Below are 14,250 nucleotides of genomic sequence, written 5' to 3'. Positions count from 1 at the left end.
AGGTCTGCTCCTGTCTCAGTTATTGTGCTTACACCCCACCATTCCCAAGCCTATGCAGTCTTTAACAGGTTCTCAGGGGGCCTAGGGCTCAGGCCCTCTTAGAGAATATCAGAATGAGATGTCAAGACCTTACTAAGGGAAGACAAGGCCTTTAGGAGCCGGGCAGCAGAGCTGTGCATGTTTGAGGTTGACTGCTCTACTACACACATCCCACTTGAGTTTTATAGAAGAATGACTTTGGCTCAAGATTCTTCAGTCCTAGCTGGCACAGTGGTGCATGTCTGTAATCCCAGCAGCTCTGGAGGCTAAGGCAGGGGGACCACAGGGTCAAACTCAGCCTCAATGACTTAGTCACCAGTGGCCTAAGCAACTTAATGAGAACCTGTCTCAAAATAAAACTTCAAAAACAAAAAACAAAAAAGGGCTGAGGAAGTGGCTCAGTGGTTAAGCAACCCTGGGTTCAGTACCTGGTACCAAAATAAAAAGATCCATCAGTCCTGAGATGTGACATACATGGCCTCTTGGACACAGAGAGAGTGATCTCATGTTTTCTTTCTAATCAGGTTAACCCAGAATCTTGGACCTAAGAAAGACCTCCGATTCTCTACTTAATGCTCTCTCCCTAGAACGTTCCAAACAAAGCCACTACTTCACATGCCCTTTCTTCCCAGGAAGTCTTTTCTGTCTTTGTCCAGATCTTAGATTCCATTGTGCATGAAGGGGGAGCCCCTCTCCTGTCCACACCTTTGCTTTGTAAGTCTGCCAAGCCCTTCCCCAGGGTTTCCATCAGGGCAAACTCTTACTCTCTCTCCAAATCGCAGCCCAAGGTCAACTCCTTCATGGAGCCCTCCTCATGTCCTGCAGACAGAGTTGATTCCATTTCTCCCACTCCCAGCCCCGTGAGCACCACCACAGGGATTCCTGAGGATGGCAATCTGCCTGACACATCGCTCTATCCCTTAGGCAAGAGAAGAATGAATGAATGAATGAATGAATGAATGAATGAACGAACAACAAGGAGGGAAAGAAGGAGGAACTCAGGCCACTTTATACAGCATTAGCCGAGTACTCCCCTCTATCATCTGACACAGGTCTCTGACTTTCTAAGCCCTTTCCTGTTAGCACAAAAGGACCAGGCTGGACACAAGCTCCACGGATCATCTCAGCCTTTTATTCAGGAACGAAGTTTCGTGCAGGAACGGGGTGATGTGGGTGGGCCCACCTTCCTGGAGGAAAACAAGCCACTGAACAAAGGAGGGGACTGGGCTTATTTAGGTTACACTGAGAGTGATTTAATTAATGAGCATGTCAGCTTGGGCACTCAGGAATGTGGGGTCTGTTTTACTGGGCAAAATGGGAAGGGGTCTGGGGTCAGTGGTCAGTGTCTGGGATTTATCTTACTGGACTAGCTGGAAGGCGTGGGGTCAGTGGTTGGTATCTGGAAAGGATTTGTTTAGGGAAGGATCAATGCTTTGGCCTCTTTCCAGAGACTGTCTTTCTAGGTTTGATGGATACCTCCTGCCCAGGGTTTGTTTTATCACTGGGAAAGAATGTACTGGGAAAGGATCAGTGCTCTCAATGTATGGCTTTTTTTCTCACTCCCTTTTCCCAGGCCTCACTATTTTAGGGTTTGTCATTTTTTATATCTAATATTTCCTATCCCTGATCTTACTGGATCTGCAGATCTGCATGTGGGCACTGACATAGTTTAGGATAGAGACCCACACCCCATTGGCAAATGAGGAAGCTGAAGTCCCAAAGGGAAGAGTGAATTACACAAGGTCACCTCAGAACTCCTGTGGAGACCAGGACCAGTGGAGACCTTCCTTCCTGAGGAGTATCCTTCCCGTCACTCTCTTCCATAGCTCTATCCACCTGCCTTAGTTCTTGGATGGCTGCAAGGGCACAGCTGGGATTCCTGTGCAACTGGAAATATGTTTGGAGACTTGAAGGCCTCCTGGGTGGCGAGGTGTGAGGATGCAGCGCATGCAGGCTCCCCTCGGTGTGTGTGGGGATGGTGATTTTGGACCCCAAGGCATATCTGGCACTGAGATATCAACTGTCTCCTTCCACACCCTGCTTCTGAGAGGGGGATCCCCTGAGTTCCCTCAATGTCCAAGCAGCTCCAGCCACATCCGCAGAATCCACAAAATGCTGGACCATAGTAGACATTCAATAATCATCTATTGATATCCAATTTAAGCTTGTTATAGGAATAACAACAAGCAGCTCTTCTGAGTCTCAGGTTTGGATCTAGAAAATTAGAAACTTGGAGTCCCAGCATGGGACAGGGGCAGGATTGCTGTCTTCCAAATTCTGTAAAGCTGTCACAAGGAAAGGGGCTCTATTTTCTATAGTCCAACAAACAGTTTGAAGATGAATGAAGAAAGGTAAAGTAGGGGTGTTGGGTCTGTGGAAATGTTGAGTAATTTACTGAGAGCTGGAGCAGATCTAGAATGGAAGGAGGGGGTGAGTTGGAGGTGTGCAAACAGGGACCAGTTGGCCATTTTGGGTGTGATATAGAGAAAGTCAGGAATTGAGCCAAAGAACATGTGAGGTCGAACTCAGAGAACTATGATGTTAGTTACCTTTGCAGTCCCCTCTGCACCCAGTATGGTGCTTTGCTCATGGCAGCAGGATAGTGATGGCCATGCTAAGGAAGGGAGCTGGGAGATCTTGAGACATAGGCTCAGATAATTGACTTAGATAAGAGACTCCCCCTCTCTGGTCTAAAGTTTTCTAATCCGTTTAATTGGAATGATAATCTTCATCCTGCTGATCTTTCTAAAAACATGGCTATAAAATACTCAGAAGCTAGGAAATCCCATAGCAATATCAAAGATCAGCATTTAAAACATTTTTTTTGATATTTTGCCCCCCAAAACTAATGCATGGTTACCACAGCAAATACGGAAACATCAAAGAAAAGAATTTAAAGCTATCCACAATTTCACTAACCAGAGATGGCTATTACTACCATTTTGGTCACATGATGAGTGTAGTGTTCAGTTTTATGGTAAGCCGTCAAACTCTTTTCCAGAGTGACTTTCCTTTTGCAATCCAAGCCAGCAGTGTGTGAGTGATCCAATTTCTCCACATGCTCGCCAATATTTGGAGGTGTCATTGTTAGACAATCTGATGGGTATGTGGGGGTATACCACTGTGGTTTTAATTTGCACTCCAATGATGATCCATGATGTTAAACTCATTTTTCAAGTGCTTATTTGCCATTTATTTATCTTCAGTGAAAAATCCATTCATTTTGGGGGGACCCATTTTCTATTTGGGGTAATAGTGGTTTCTACTGTTGAGTTTTGATAATTCTCTATATATACTAAACACAAATCCTTTGTTGGATATGTGATTTTGCAACTATTTTGTACCTTATCTTCCCATCCTCTTCAAAGTCTTTCACAAAACAAAATTTTGAGTTGTGATGAGGTCCAATTTATCATTTTTTTCTTTAGTAGATTGAGTTGTTGTTGTTGTTTTTTTTTTTTTTTGGTACTGAAGATTGAACCCAGGAGTGGTTAATCATGAAGCTACATTCCCAGCCCTTTTTTATATTTTCTTTAGAAACAGGGTCTCACTGAGTTGCTAAGTGCCTCCCTAAGTTGCTGAGGCTGGATTTGAACTTGCAATCCTCCTGCCTCAGCTTCCAAAACTGCTGGGATTACAGGCATGTGCCACTGCACCTGGCTGAGCTTCTTTAAAAAAAAAAAATGTAGCTGTAGATGGACAGATGTTTATTTTTATGTGGTGCTAAGGATAGAAATCAGTGCCTCACACATGCTAGGCAATGCTCTGCTCCAGCCCTGAATTGAGCTTTTGAAGTCTAAAAATCTGTATGTCTGGCCTTAGTTCTTAAAGATTTTATTCTATGCTCTTAAAAGTTTTATAATTTTATGTTTTACATTTATGTTGTGATCTGTTTCGTAATGTATCCAGTCAAGGGCTTGTTTTGTTTTGTTTGTTTTTACCAATGAACAGCTTAATTTTTAGTGGTTGGCCAATATCTATCCTTAAAAATATCATGAGTTACTTAAACAGCATGCTACTGATGAATCTTTAGATTGTTTTCCAATAGGCTTACTATTGGAAATAGCAATAATAAATATTCTGGTAGCTAAACTTTTTGTTTAGTTATTTCCTCAGATGAGTATTTTAGAAGTGGAATCACTGTGGCGACTTTGGGGCATTGGGCAGGTATTATTGAACTGTTCTTTGGCAAAGATTGTCAAATGTTCTCTCTTGTGCTAGATATAAACATCCTCCGTTCCCCTCCTGAAAACAAACCCAAAACCCAAAACAGAAATACTGAAGGGGATCTCCATGGCGTGTTTACATTTGTAGCTCTTTGATTACCAGGGACAAGTGTGAGTGAGCAGCCACAGGGGATCCTGGGCTCCCAGCCCCATCTCCTTCCCTCCGGCTGGGTGTCTTCTCTGACCACCAGTTTCCTCATTTGGGAAGGGAACCAGTGGTGTTAACAATGGCATTTCCTCATGAGGTTTTTGTGAAGATCGGGACACATTGTGGACCTACACTTGCTTTGAAACATGCCTTGCTGTTCTGATGGCACACAGCCATTACTGACTTATTGTTAGTTTTAGTTCTTTTTCCTTCCTAACTTCTGACTCCAGCTTGCATTGATTCATCAGCGCCCCCTGCTGAGTGGTCATGAGATAGTGACCTCATCGTAATTTGGGCCTGGCCTGGATGAGAGTCAAAGGATTTGAGTACTAGGGTCACACCAGAACTAACCTGACAAAACCCTGATCCAGGACCCTTTCCTGTAGGGCAGTAAAGGATAGGGTCCCGCCCAGCCCGTGCCAGGCCTTGTGATGGAGTCTCTACCGGATTCCCTTGGAAACCTTACCATGGGCTGTGAGCTTGTTGTGAAATTGTAAACCATGTCCTTGTCCCCACTTTCTGGTGAGGAACCTGGAGCTCAGAAGGTCAAAAGCCTTCATGGCAGTGATGCCCCTGGTTAGTGGCAAGAGGGGTTGGGATGTGAGCTGCCTCAGGTTTCCCTGCCACCCTGTTCAAGGGGCAAAACACTTCCCCTCTGCCCTACCTCTGGCCTGCATGTCTCCATATCACCAACTGTTTTTAGTTGAAGCTCCAAGGTCTCTGTTAAAAAGCCAAGGACTCGGGGCTGGGGATGTGGCTCAAGTAGTAGCACGCTTGCCTGGCATGAGTGAGACAATGGGTTCGATCCTCAGCACCACATAAAAATAAAATAAAGATATTGTGTCCACCTAAAGCTAAAATAAAATATTAAAAAAAAAAAAAAGCCAAGGACTCAGCCAGCCGGCTGTGGTGGCACACACCTATAATCCCAGCAGCTTGAGAGACTGAGACAGGAGGATTGTGAGTTCAAAGCCAGCCTCAGCACAAGTGAGGCTTACTAAGCAACTCAGTGAGACCCTGTCTCTAATAAAATATAAAATATTTAGGGACACTGATGTGGTTGAATGCCCCTGAGTTCAATTCCCGGTACCCACACCCCCTACCTCCCCCCCAAAAAAGCTAAGGACTCAGAGGGGAATATGCTTTGCCTTCCTCTGCCGTGGGTGGCCGAGGAGCAATTTTTGCTTTACTTTGTGCTGAGTAGTGCTCTGTGAAGGTCAGGGAGGAGGCCTGGGCAGGAAGGTCAGAGGACCCAGGATTTAAACCAGCTGGGCGATGATCAGCGGGTTTGTCAAGGGAGGGAAGAGCGAACCCTGGGCTCTTGGGAGCTTTCTTTGAGAAGCTTCTGGATGGGATCTGCCCTGGGCTAGGAGAAGCTCCTAGTGGCTGTGAGCAGAACTTGCTCCCTGCTGATCCCTGGCCCCAGGTTGGCTGCCCTGGGTTGGAGCCTGGATCAGAGCAGTTGGGTCCTGTCCTGTGGGACCTCAAGTCCTTTGCAAGGGCTCGGCTACCACCAAGTCACCATTGTCTCTCTCCCGGTTTAAGGCAACAACTTCTTAACTGGTCTCTGCGTCCACTCTGGAGCTCACAACATGGCCATCATTGTGAAATGTCCACTAAAGCCCACTACCCCTCTGCCTAACAGCCTCTTGTGGGTCTTCCCCTGAAATGGAGTAAAAGGCTCCTCCCCACAGTGGCACTCAGGCAGGGTCCCCCGACCTTGGTTCTCCCCACAAACGCTTTGCTCTCTTCCTGGCAGCCACCCACCAGCCTTTCGCCCTCCCTTGGGCAAGGCCCTAGCTTCCTCCGTTCATTCAAGCCTTAGGTCAAACGTGACAGTGTGTGCCGCTGAGTCCCCTCTGTGACAACACCTCACATCCACTCTGCCCTCTCTGGCCCTCCTGGTGGCATTAGCCATCGCCTCTCTGACTTCCATACCAGGCACTATCCTTCACAGCCACCTCCACATCCAGGGACCTTTTCTATGGTCACTTCTTTTTCCTTGTATGGATCCCTGGGTCTGAACCTAGGAGACACTTGACACTCTTTATTGAGTTGAAAAACAAAAGCTGGATAGATTTTTAAAAATTTTTTTAACTCAGAGGTTTAAAGTCTTCTATTGGAGGGAACCATGTGAAGGCCACAGGGTCCCTGGGGTCTAGTGAAAACCTCTGCTCATTCAGACTTGTGCTTTTGAGTTTCCCTCTGCTTTCTTCTTGAGGGGGACATCCCCTGGCCCCTGGCCTCCATCCTAGGCCTGGTCTACAGTCAACTTCTGCAACAGAACAGGAAGAGAAAGAGCACAGGAGCCACCAGGAAAGGAAGGGCGTGTGCCCCCTCCAGGCAGCGCCCCCTGGTGGGCACAAGCTCCAGGACACAGAGAACTGGATTCTGGGTCAAGGTTTGACCTGTCCCTCGCAGCCAGAGGGGAACTCAAGTCTGGCCTCTGCCTATGCAGTCTCCCTTGCCACCTTGTGTTGCAGTCTCCTTTCTGAGATGGAGAGCCACTTGGGCCAGGACTAGGTTTGGTCCATTTAGGTGTCCATAGCTAGGACTGCAGCTTCTCTGCCAAACCTATGGCTTTGAAGTGTGTGGGGAGGATCCTGCCCCCGCCCCTGGGTTGCCCTGATCCGTGAGTCACTCCCTCAGAATCCTGTTGCCTTTGTCCTAGGGTTTTCTTATTCTTGTCATCTCCTGCTTCTCTGTCCCCTAGAGAAAGGGCTTCCCACCAACTGAGTTAGCTTCCTGCCAGGGCTAACTCTTCCTGCCAGGGCTAATTCCTTTGGTGGGTCCGCCAGCCACGTAATTATATTGGTCCTTTCTTTCTTTTCTTCATCTTTTTCTTTCTTTCTTTAACTTTCTCTTTTATTTATTTGTCATTTCAACCCAAATCACTCCGAGGAGAACCATTTGGAACAGGGCCACGGAGTGCCAAGCCCTGGTGAGACGGGCTGGTGATAGCCTGCCCTGCTCTCTCCCAGAGGTTGCCAAGAGCGAATGGGGTATGGGTGTGACAAGTAAGACCTGCGGAAACTCGAAAGCCTTGCCCAGAACTAATTACACGGCAGAATCGGCTGGATTTGCTTAAAGACCTGAAAACTGCCACCCCACACACATGCAAATGCTTAAAAATGATGTAACATTGAAATAAAGGTGGGAAACATTTGGAAAAATAAGGAGCTTTCTGGGCCTTGCTGGTACTTGTGCCACACTTCGGGCAGCACACAGCTGGCTGTCGGCACTCCCCGTCTTTTGCACAGGGGTCCCCAGGCCCTCAGGGTAGGAAAGAACATCAGAATCTCGAGGTTGATTCATCTCTCAGCTGGGGAAGGCAGCAGCTCAGAAGGTGGGATTGACCCCTTCAGAGCCAGTGAGGTTGCAGCTGGGGCCACTGAGGCAGGGCACATGCTTAGTCACTGGGAGGACGTCAAAGCAGAGGTGGCTCCAGGACAAAGAGCCAGAGAAGCAGAGGGAACCTCACTGGGGACTCCTGACCCATCCCAGTTTAGGCCCAAGGGTGCACACACCAGGTAACTGTGGATCTTTGTACATGCCCTGGGGTGGGGGTGGGGAGAGAAGTGAGGGGGAGAGGAAGAGGGAGGGAGAGAAGGAGATGGGGAAAGGAGGTTCTCATGGCAGAGGAACTGGAAAAAACCTGGAAATGTTAAGAGCTGAGTTCTGCCACAAGTTTGCTGCCAGCAGCCTTGGGAAACTACTTAACCTCTCTGGTCCTCCATATAATCATCAGCAAAATGGATGTAAGAGAGCCATTTATTGGCAGATATGTATTAACAACCTACATGCCAGGCACCAGTTTGGGTGCTAATGAGAAACTGCTGTGACTCCATTTTTGAGAAACCAGCCTCTATCTCAGAGCAAAGCCTGTCCAAGGAAGGGGGTGTGACCCTTATCCTTGGAAAGACCCACAGAGCACTCCTAGGCACATACCCACCCTGCTGAGTTGTTTGTCTGCAAATAACAGGAGAGATCTGTGGCGCCAGGTGTCCCTGACTCAGTTAGGCTAGGTGAGGACCCATAGCAGCCCCCTAGCAACCATCAATCAGCATGAGACAGGGAAAATACCTGGGATGCCAGATGACCCCCCAGTAGTTTATGGTGGTTGATAACATGTTGGGAAACCATGTAGTTCAGCACGTATACCCCTCGTGGCTTAAACCAATCAGTTCAAAGGAATCCCCCTCTTGTACTAACCAATCACCCCTACCCAACTTGTTCCTGCCAGTGAATGTGCTAATCAATGTTAAGAGTTGTTGATTGACTTTCCCTCGGTATGGAATGATTTGCTGTGTGATGTTGTGACGCATAGAGTATCCCCCCAAACCTATAAATCCTCACTGAAAAAGGACCAGGGCTCACTCCCTGGGACCTCTGCATCAGGAACGGTTGTGAGTCCAGGCTCGAGCTTGCAATAAAGACTCTTGTGTGATTGCATCAGATTCGGCTCCTGGAGGTCTACTGGGGTCCCACGAATCTGGCATAACACTGAAGACCTTTTGGGAGCAAGACAGTCATGGTTCCTGCCCTTAGTATAGAGTGGAAGCTAGAAAAATAAACACAAAATCAATGTGGTGATGACACTCTGCAGGGAAGACCAGGTAGTGGGCAGCCACAGAGGAGCCTCTAATCTTGCCTCCATGGGATGGGAGGTGATCAGGGAAGGCTTCCCAGAGAGGGAGGCATGGAAGCTGAGACAGGATGGATAAACGGGAGCTAAACGGGCTTGCCTCTCTGAGGGCCACCTTCCCTTAAAACAAGGGAAGTTCCCTTAAAACAAGGTAGCCCAGGAAAGGTCTGTGTAGAGTCCCTCCTGAGAGCGCTCACAGGCATGGGGGACTCCCCGGCCATGCACCCATCCTGTCCCCACTCCCTCCGCCTCTGGCAGGGCCTGGGATTTTCCTGGTGTGTGGGGCCAGCCCAGGGAATGACAGTGTCGGTTTCTGTGTGTATTTACAGTGGGTGCTCAGGATGACCCTGCTCTAGTCTGAGGGAAGCACGGACAATCCCCGCCTTTCCCTGGGTCCCCTGGAGTGCCGCTGGGTCCTAGCCACTTTTCCCTACTGCCCTTCCAGCCACTTCCACCTGCGCCCCAGTAACTGGCCACTTGGCCTCAGTTCCCCTCACACCAGACCTTCAGTTTGGGAAGGGAAAGACCAGTTAGAGGACAGTGAGTTCCAGTCTTTGTCTTCCAGTTCCCCGTCCAGGTGAGAAGAGACCAAAGAATTTAAAGGCCAGAGGTGGGTCTAGACGCCTGGGGCTGGGGGCAGGCAGGCCTGGAGGAGGGTGCAGCCTGCAGGGAGGGGCCAAACCTGCTGGCAGATACGCATCAAAGGATCTTCCCAGGCAGAGTGGCTGCTGGTAAACTTTAAATCACCAGGTGCACTTGTCCCTCTGCCTGCGTCCTGCAGACAGGCCACCCTCCAGGAGGATGGCTTTTTCATTTGACATCTTTGCATCTTCAGCTGCCCATGCCCTGTGACTATGTTAGCAACAGGAGTATGAACAAGGGGTTGGGGGAACAATAGGCTGTGACAGATTATTTTAGTTATTTGTTACTGCGTAAGAAACCACTCAAAAGTAAAATAGTTTAGAACAATAACCATTTTACTTGTTCCTGATTCTGCTGTCAGAGCTGGGCACAGCTGGTTGGTTCTGCTGGTGTTGCTGCGGTCACTCATGGACATTAAGCTGGGGGTGGGCTGGCACTGCTATCTGCAGGGATAGTGGATGGTGGAGTTTCTCTTCCTCTTTATATAGTCCTGGGTCTCCCCATGTGGTCCCACCAACTCAGGGCTTGGAAGACTGCAAAAGCAAAGCAGCCAGGCCTTCTTAAGACCCAGGTCTGGCACTGGCACAGGCCGCTTCTGCATCATCTTGTGTTTAAAACAGGTCCTGATTGCAGGAACACCAGATCCAAGAGGAGTGAAGCCTGGGCTGTAACTTGTGAGGAGTGGTTTGCTGGGATCACTGATGTCAAAGGAAAAGACACTGGTTGGTAGAGAGGCAGTGCAGAGACAAGACGCTGCCCTTCAACTACATTCTTCATGGGCCTCCCAGTCTTGCCTCTAGCAGAGTCTTCACAGCTGTCATACCAACCATACCACCTCAGCAAACTTTTTAGGGTGTAACACTTTGAAAGTATGTTGGACACCTCGTGCTCTCCATGAGTTAGCAAATGCCCCACTCCTACACCCAGCCCAGACACCTCATCTCCATCCCCCAATCACACTCTTGGTACCTTGACCCCTGCCTATCTAGGAGGGACATCAGACAACCATCAAAGCTGAAGCCAAAGAGGAATGGTGGAACTTCAGGCAGAGGGCAAAGCTGTTTGGGAAAGAAGGCAGAGGGAAAGTTTCCCTTCATCTCCAATCCCAGCAGGTCAGCCACTCCATCTGCAGTCCTACCCCCAGGCCTGGGGAGGGTGGTGGCAAACAGACCTCATCTTTAAAAGTGTTGGGCCAGAGGCTGGGGTTGTGGCTCAGTGGTAGAGCTGTTGCCTAGCATGGGTCAGGCACTGGGTTTGATCCTCAGCACCACAGAAAAATCAATAAATGAAATAAAGGTATTGCATCCATTTACAACTCAAAAATAAAAAACAAAACAAATAAATACTAAAAACTTTAAAAAAGAGACTTAAGCCAGAGGAAGCTGTGTGTCTGGTTTGGAGTGTGCTGGGGCAGAAGGCACACTTTCTTCTCAGACTGATTTCTCAGCATTGCAGTTTCCATGACATCCCCAGCCGAGAGCTAATGGCCCCTGACGAAAATCTGCCCGAGAGTATTTTGAGCCATAGCAGGCTTACAAATCTGACAAAAGAATTTTTTTTCAAAATAAAGATACATAATATTTCGCTCACTATAGGCACCATTACTAAGGATTCAGCCTGCATTACTCACCCCCATGGCAGTCTTGTGAGGGAGAACAGTAGCCCCATTTTACAGGGGAGGAACTGAGGCTAAAAGAGGCTGGTGGCTTTCCAGGGATGGCTGTGAGTGGCAGAGCCGGGTCTCTAGCCCAGGCATCATTCCTTGTACCCTGGGATTTGGCCGAAAGTTATGCTGCCTTAAGGTGCCCCTGACCTTGGTGCTTCATCTCATTAGGGAACCTGCTGACTTTTTCAGTCCAAAGCAGGGCCCTCTGTCCTTCTTCACACCAGCAGGAGAGTGGACCCCCTCAATTCATTATTTAACTTTGGAAAAGTTGTTGCTACCAAGAACCAACTAATAGAAAATTGTTCCTAAATTGATATGCTCATCCTTCATCCTCTTTTTCTGTGACTTCCTGTATCTTGTATTTAAATAATTCAACATACACGTTACAAATACACGTGTGTATATGTCAAGAAACAGAAATGTCTGCATGAACTCCCAATTCAGAACCTTTTGACTAATGGATACATAAGTTATAAATAGCTTTGGGAATTAAAAAATAAACACAGGAAGAATTTCCCTCCAAACTCAACAAGCACAATAATCTCCACAAATACAACCACTAGTACTTAAATAAATAAAAGATGAGAAACAAAAAGAGAAGAATAAACACAGGGCGCGTGACTTAAGTGAACAGACCTTTGCTGTTGCTGGAAGCTGAGCTAGGGGACTGCACCAGGTATTGATGCACAGAACAATTGTAATGGTAATTTGCTCCCCGGACACTGAGCAATGGAACTCAGAGAACATTGCCACCACCAGACATTTTCCCTTCATGGATACTGGTCATTGGTGGAAGCCTACATGGATTCAATAAACAGCAGCTATCAATGGACATTTGCTCCCTCGTGAGCATTAGCTAACAAGGAGCATTGGACATGGATGGGCAAGGCCACATGGGCCTGTAAAGGCCTCTATTGTCATAGACATTGCCCTTGGTGGGCTTTAGGTTGTGAGGACTTCAGCACTGGTGGACTGTTAACTCTGTAGTTGCATCAAGTGAGCAGTGGGTAGGCCTCTACCTCCTAATCCCTGGCAGTCTGGCCCAGAGAAATGTCCCCAGAATGGGTTTGATGGAGTTGGGAGCTAGTGTCTGCTTCTCTGCCTGTCCTTTGCCACTGAAAGTCCTTTGATTGAGGTGTGAGAAAACCAGTAGGGTGTGTGTGTGTGTGTGTGTGTGTGTGTGTGTGTGTGTGTGTGAGAGAGAGAGAGAGAGAGAGAGAGAGAGAGAGAGAGAGAGAGAGATTGAGATATGGAGGGAGGGAGGGAGAACACTGACAGAAAGGAATTTCTGCATTTTTCTTAGCCACTTTGTTCTGGAACTAGAGGGATTGTCATCCTGACCAACACTATCTAGGCATTTGCCTCTTTCTTTTCTGTAAGCACAATGAACAAAGGCTCAGCAGGGTACTTTCTTTCACAGTGCGACCTTAGGACTGTGTTTGCTTTGCTCTTGCCAAATTGACATTTTTAATTTTTGAACAAGGAATCCCACATAGTCATTTTACATAGGGCCCCTCAAATTACTTTTCCAGTTCTGAAGACTAGAATCCCAGCCACGTGTCAAGGAACTGAGGGCTGCTCTTCTCTGGGTCTCTATCTTCCCATCTTCCAAAAGGAGCCAGAAGAGGAAGGACCTTGACCTTTGGCTTTTTTAAAAAAATATTTTAAAAATTGTCGATGGACTTTTATTTATTAATTTTTAAAAATTTATATGTGGTGCCGAGAATCGAACCCAGTGTCTCACACTTGCTAGGCAAGCACTCTACCACGGAGTCACAACCCCAGCTCTACCTTTGGATTTTTTAAGGATCTAGAATCAATGGTCTGGTTGGAGATATTTAGAGCTGCATAACTTCCCCCATTTTATTTGCAATAAAGAAATAGATGGAATCCCAGAGCTCTTTGGAGTCTCAGAGTACCCCTACCCTCTCTGATTCCTGGGAGGTGCACTGGCCCAGTCCCTGAGGTAGGACAGGAAGAATGGGGGAATGGACACCTAACAGATGAGGCAGGCCAAGCTAGTTTCCTCATCTGTGCGGTGACAAAAATACCTGTACAGGTGTGAGGAGAAAACGGTGGCATGTACAAGTGCAAGGAGCATATGCCCAGGAAATGGAATCTGCATAAAATGAAGTGCAAGGAAATGTTTGTGACCCTGCTGGCCTCTTCCCATCTCTAAACTCCCCCACATGGACAAATGCCTGTCCCACATTAGGCACGTGAAAGCTAAGAGAATGAGGATAGGGGTATTGTCCTGTGATTCTACAACCTAAAACTTTATGAAATTCTCCAGTTTTGAGTAAGTTAACAAAATACGGCTGGTAGGTTCCCTGGTTCTGTAAAGCCTCCATAATTCTGTGGTTGACTGAGGGAGGGAAAGGGCAATTCTGGGGCTTCTGTTTGTGGCAGCCACAGTCCTTGGTCCTTTACACATGTTACGTCATTTGCTCCTCACACAATCCTGTGGACAGAGAAATTTTCATCCCCATTTTCCAAGCTCGGAGAAGTGACTATGCCAAAGTCCCACTGGTGGTTGGCGATAAACCCAGGACTTTAACCCTTCCCTGTGAATTCAAAATTATTTATTTTCGTAGGAATCTCTGCGATTCCGTCAGGTTCGAACGCCCTCATCCTAGGTGCCGGGTGAGGCCCAGGCATGGGTCGACTGAGGGCAGGAGACCAGCCGCTCAAACTGCGCAGGTGCACTTCGCCTTCAGCCGCCCTCCCATCCGCGTCCTGGCTCGAACTCTGGGGGTGCCTGGCCCTATGTAACCACAAGGTGGCGCTGCGGACTGGGAGCCCTTGTGCTGCACTAACCGGACCTGGAGACGCCGGTTGCTTAGGGTGTTCCTAGGCTACTCAAGGCAGGCAGGAGGAGAGGGCA

The sequence above is a fragment of the Ictidomys tridecemlineatus genome, chromosome 4 (genome assembly GCF_052094955.1).
Source record: "Ictidomys tridecemlineatus isolate mIctTri1 chromosome 4, mIctTri1.hap1, whole genome shotgun sequence".
Lineage (NCBI taxonomy): Eukaryota > Metazoa > Chordata > Mammalia > Rodentia > Sciuridae > Ictidomys > Ictidomys tridecemlineatus.
The sequence above is the reverse complement of the archived record's forward strand: the minus strand, read 5'-3'. Positions refer to the sequence as shown.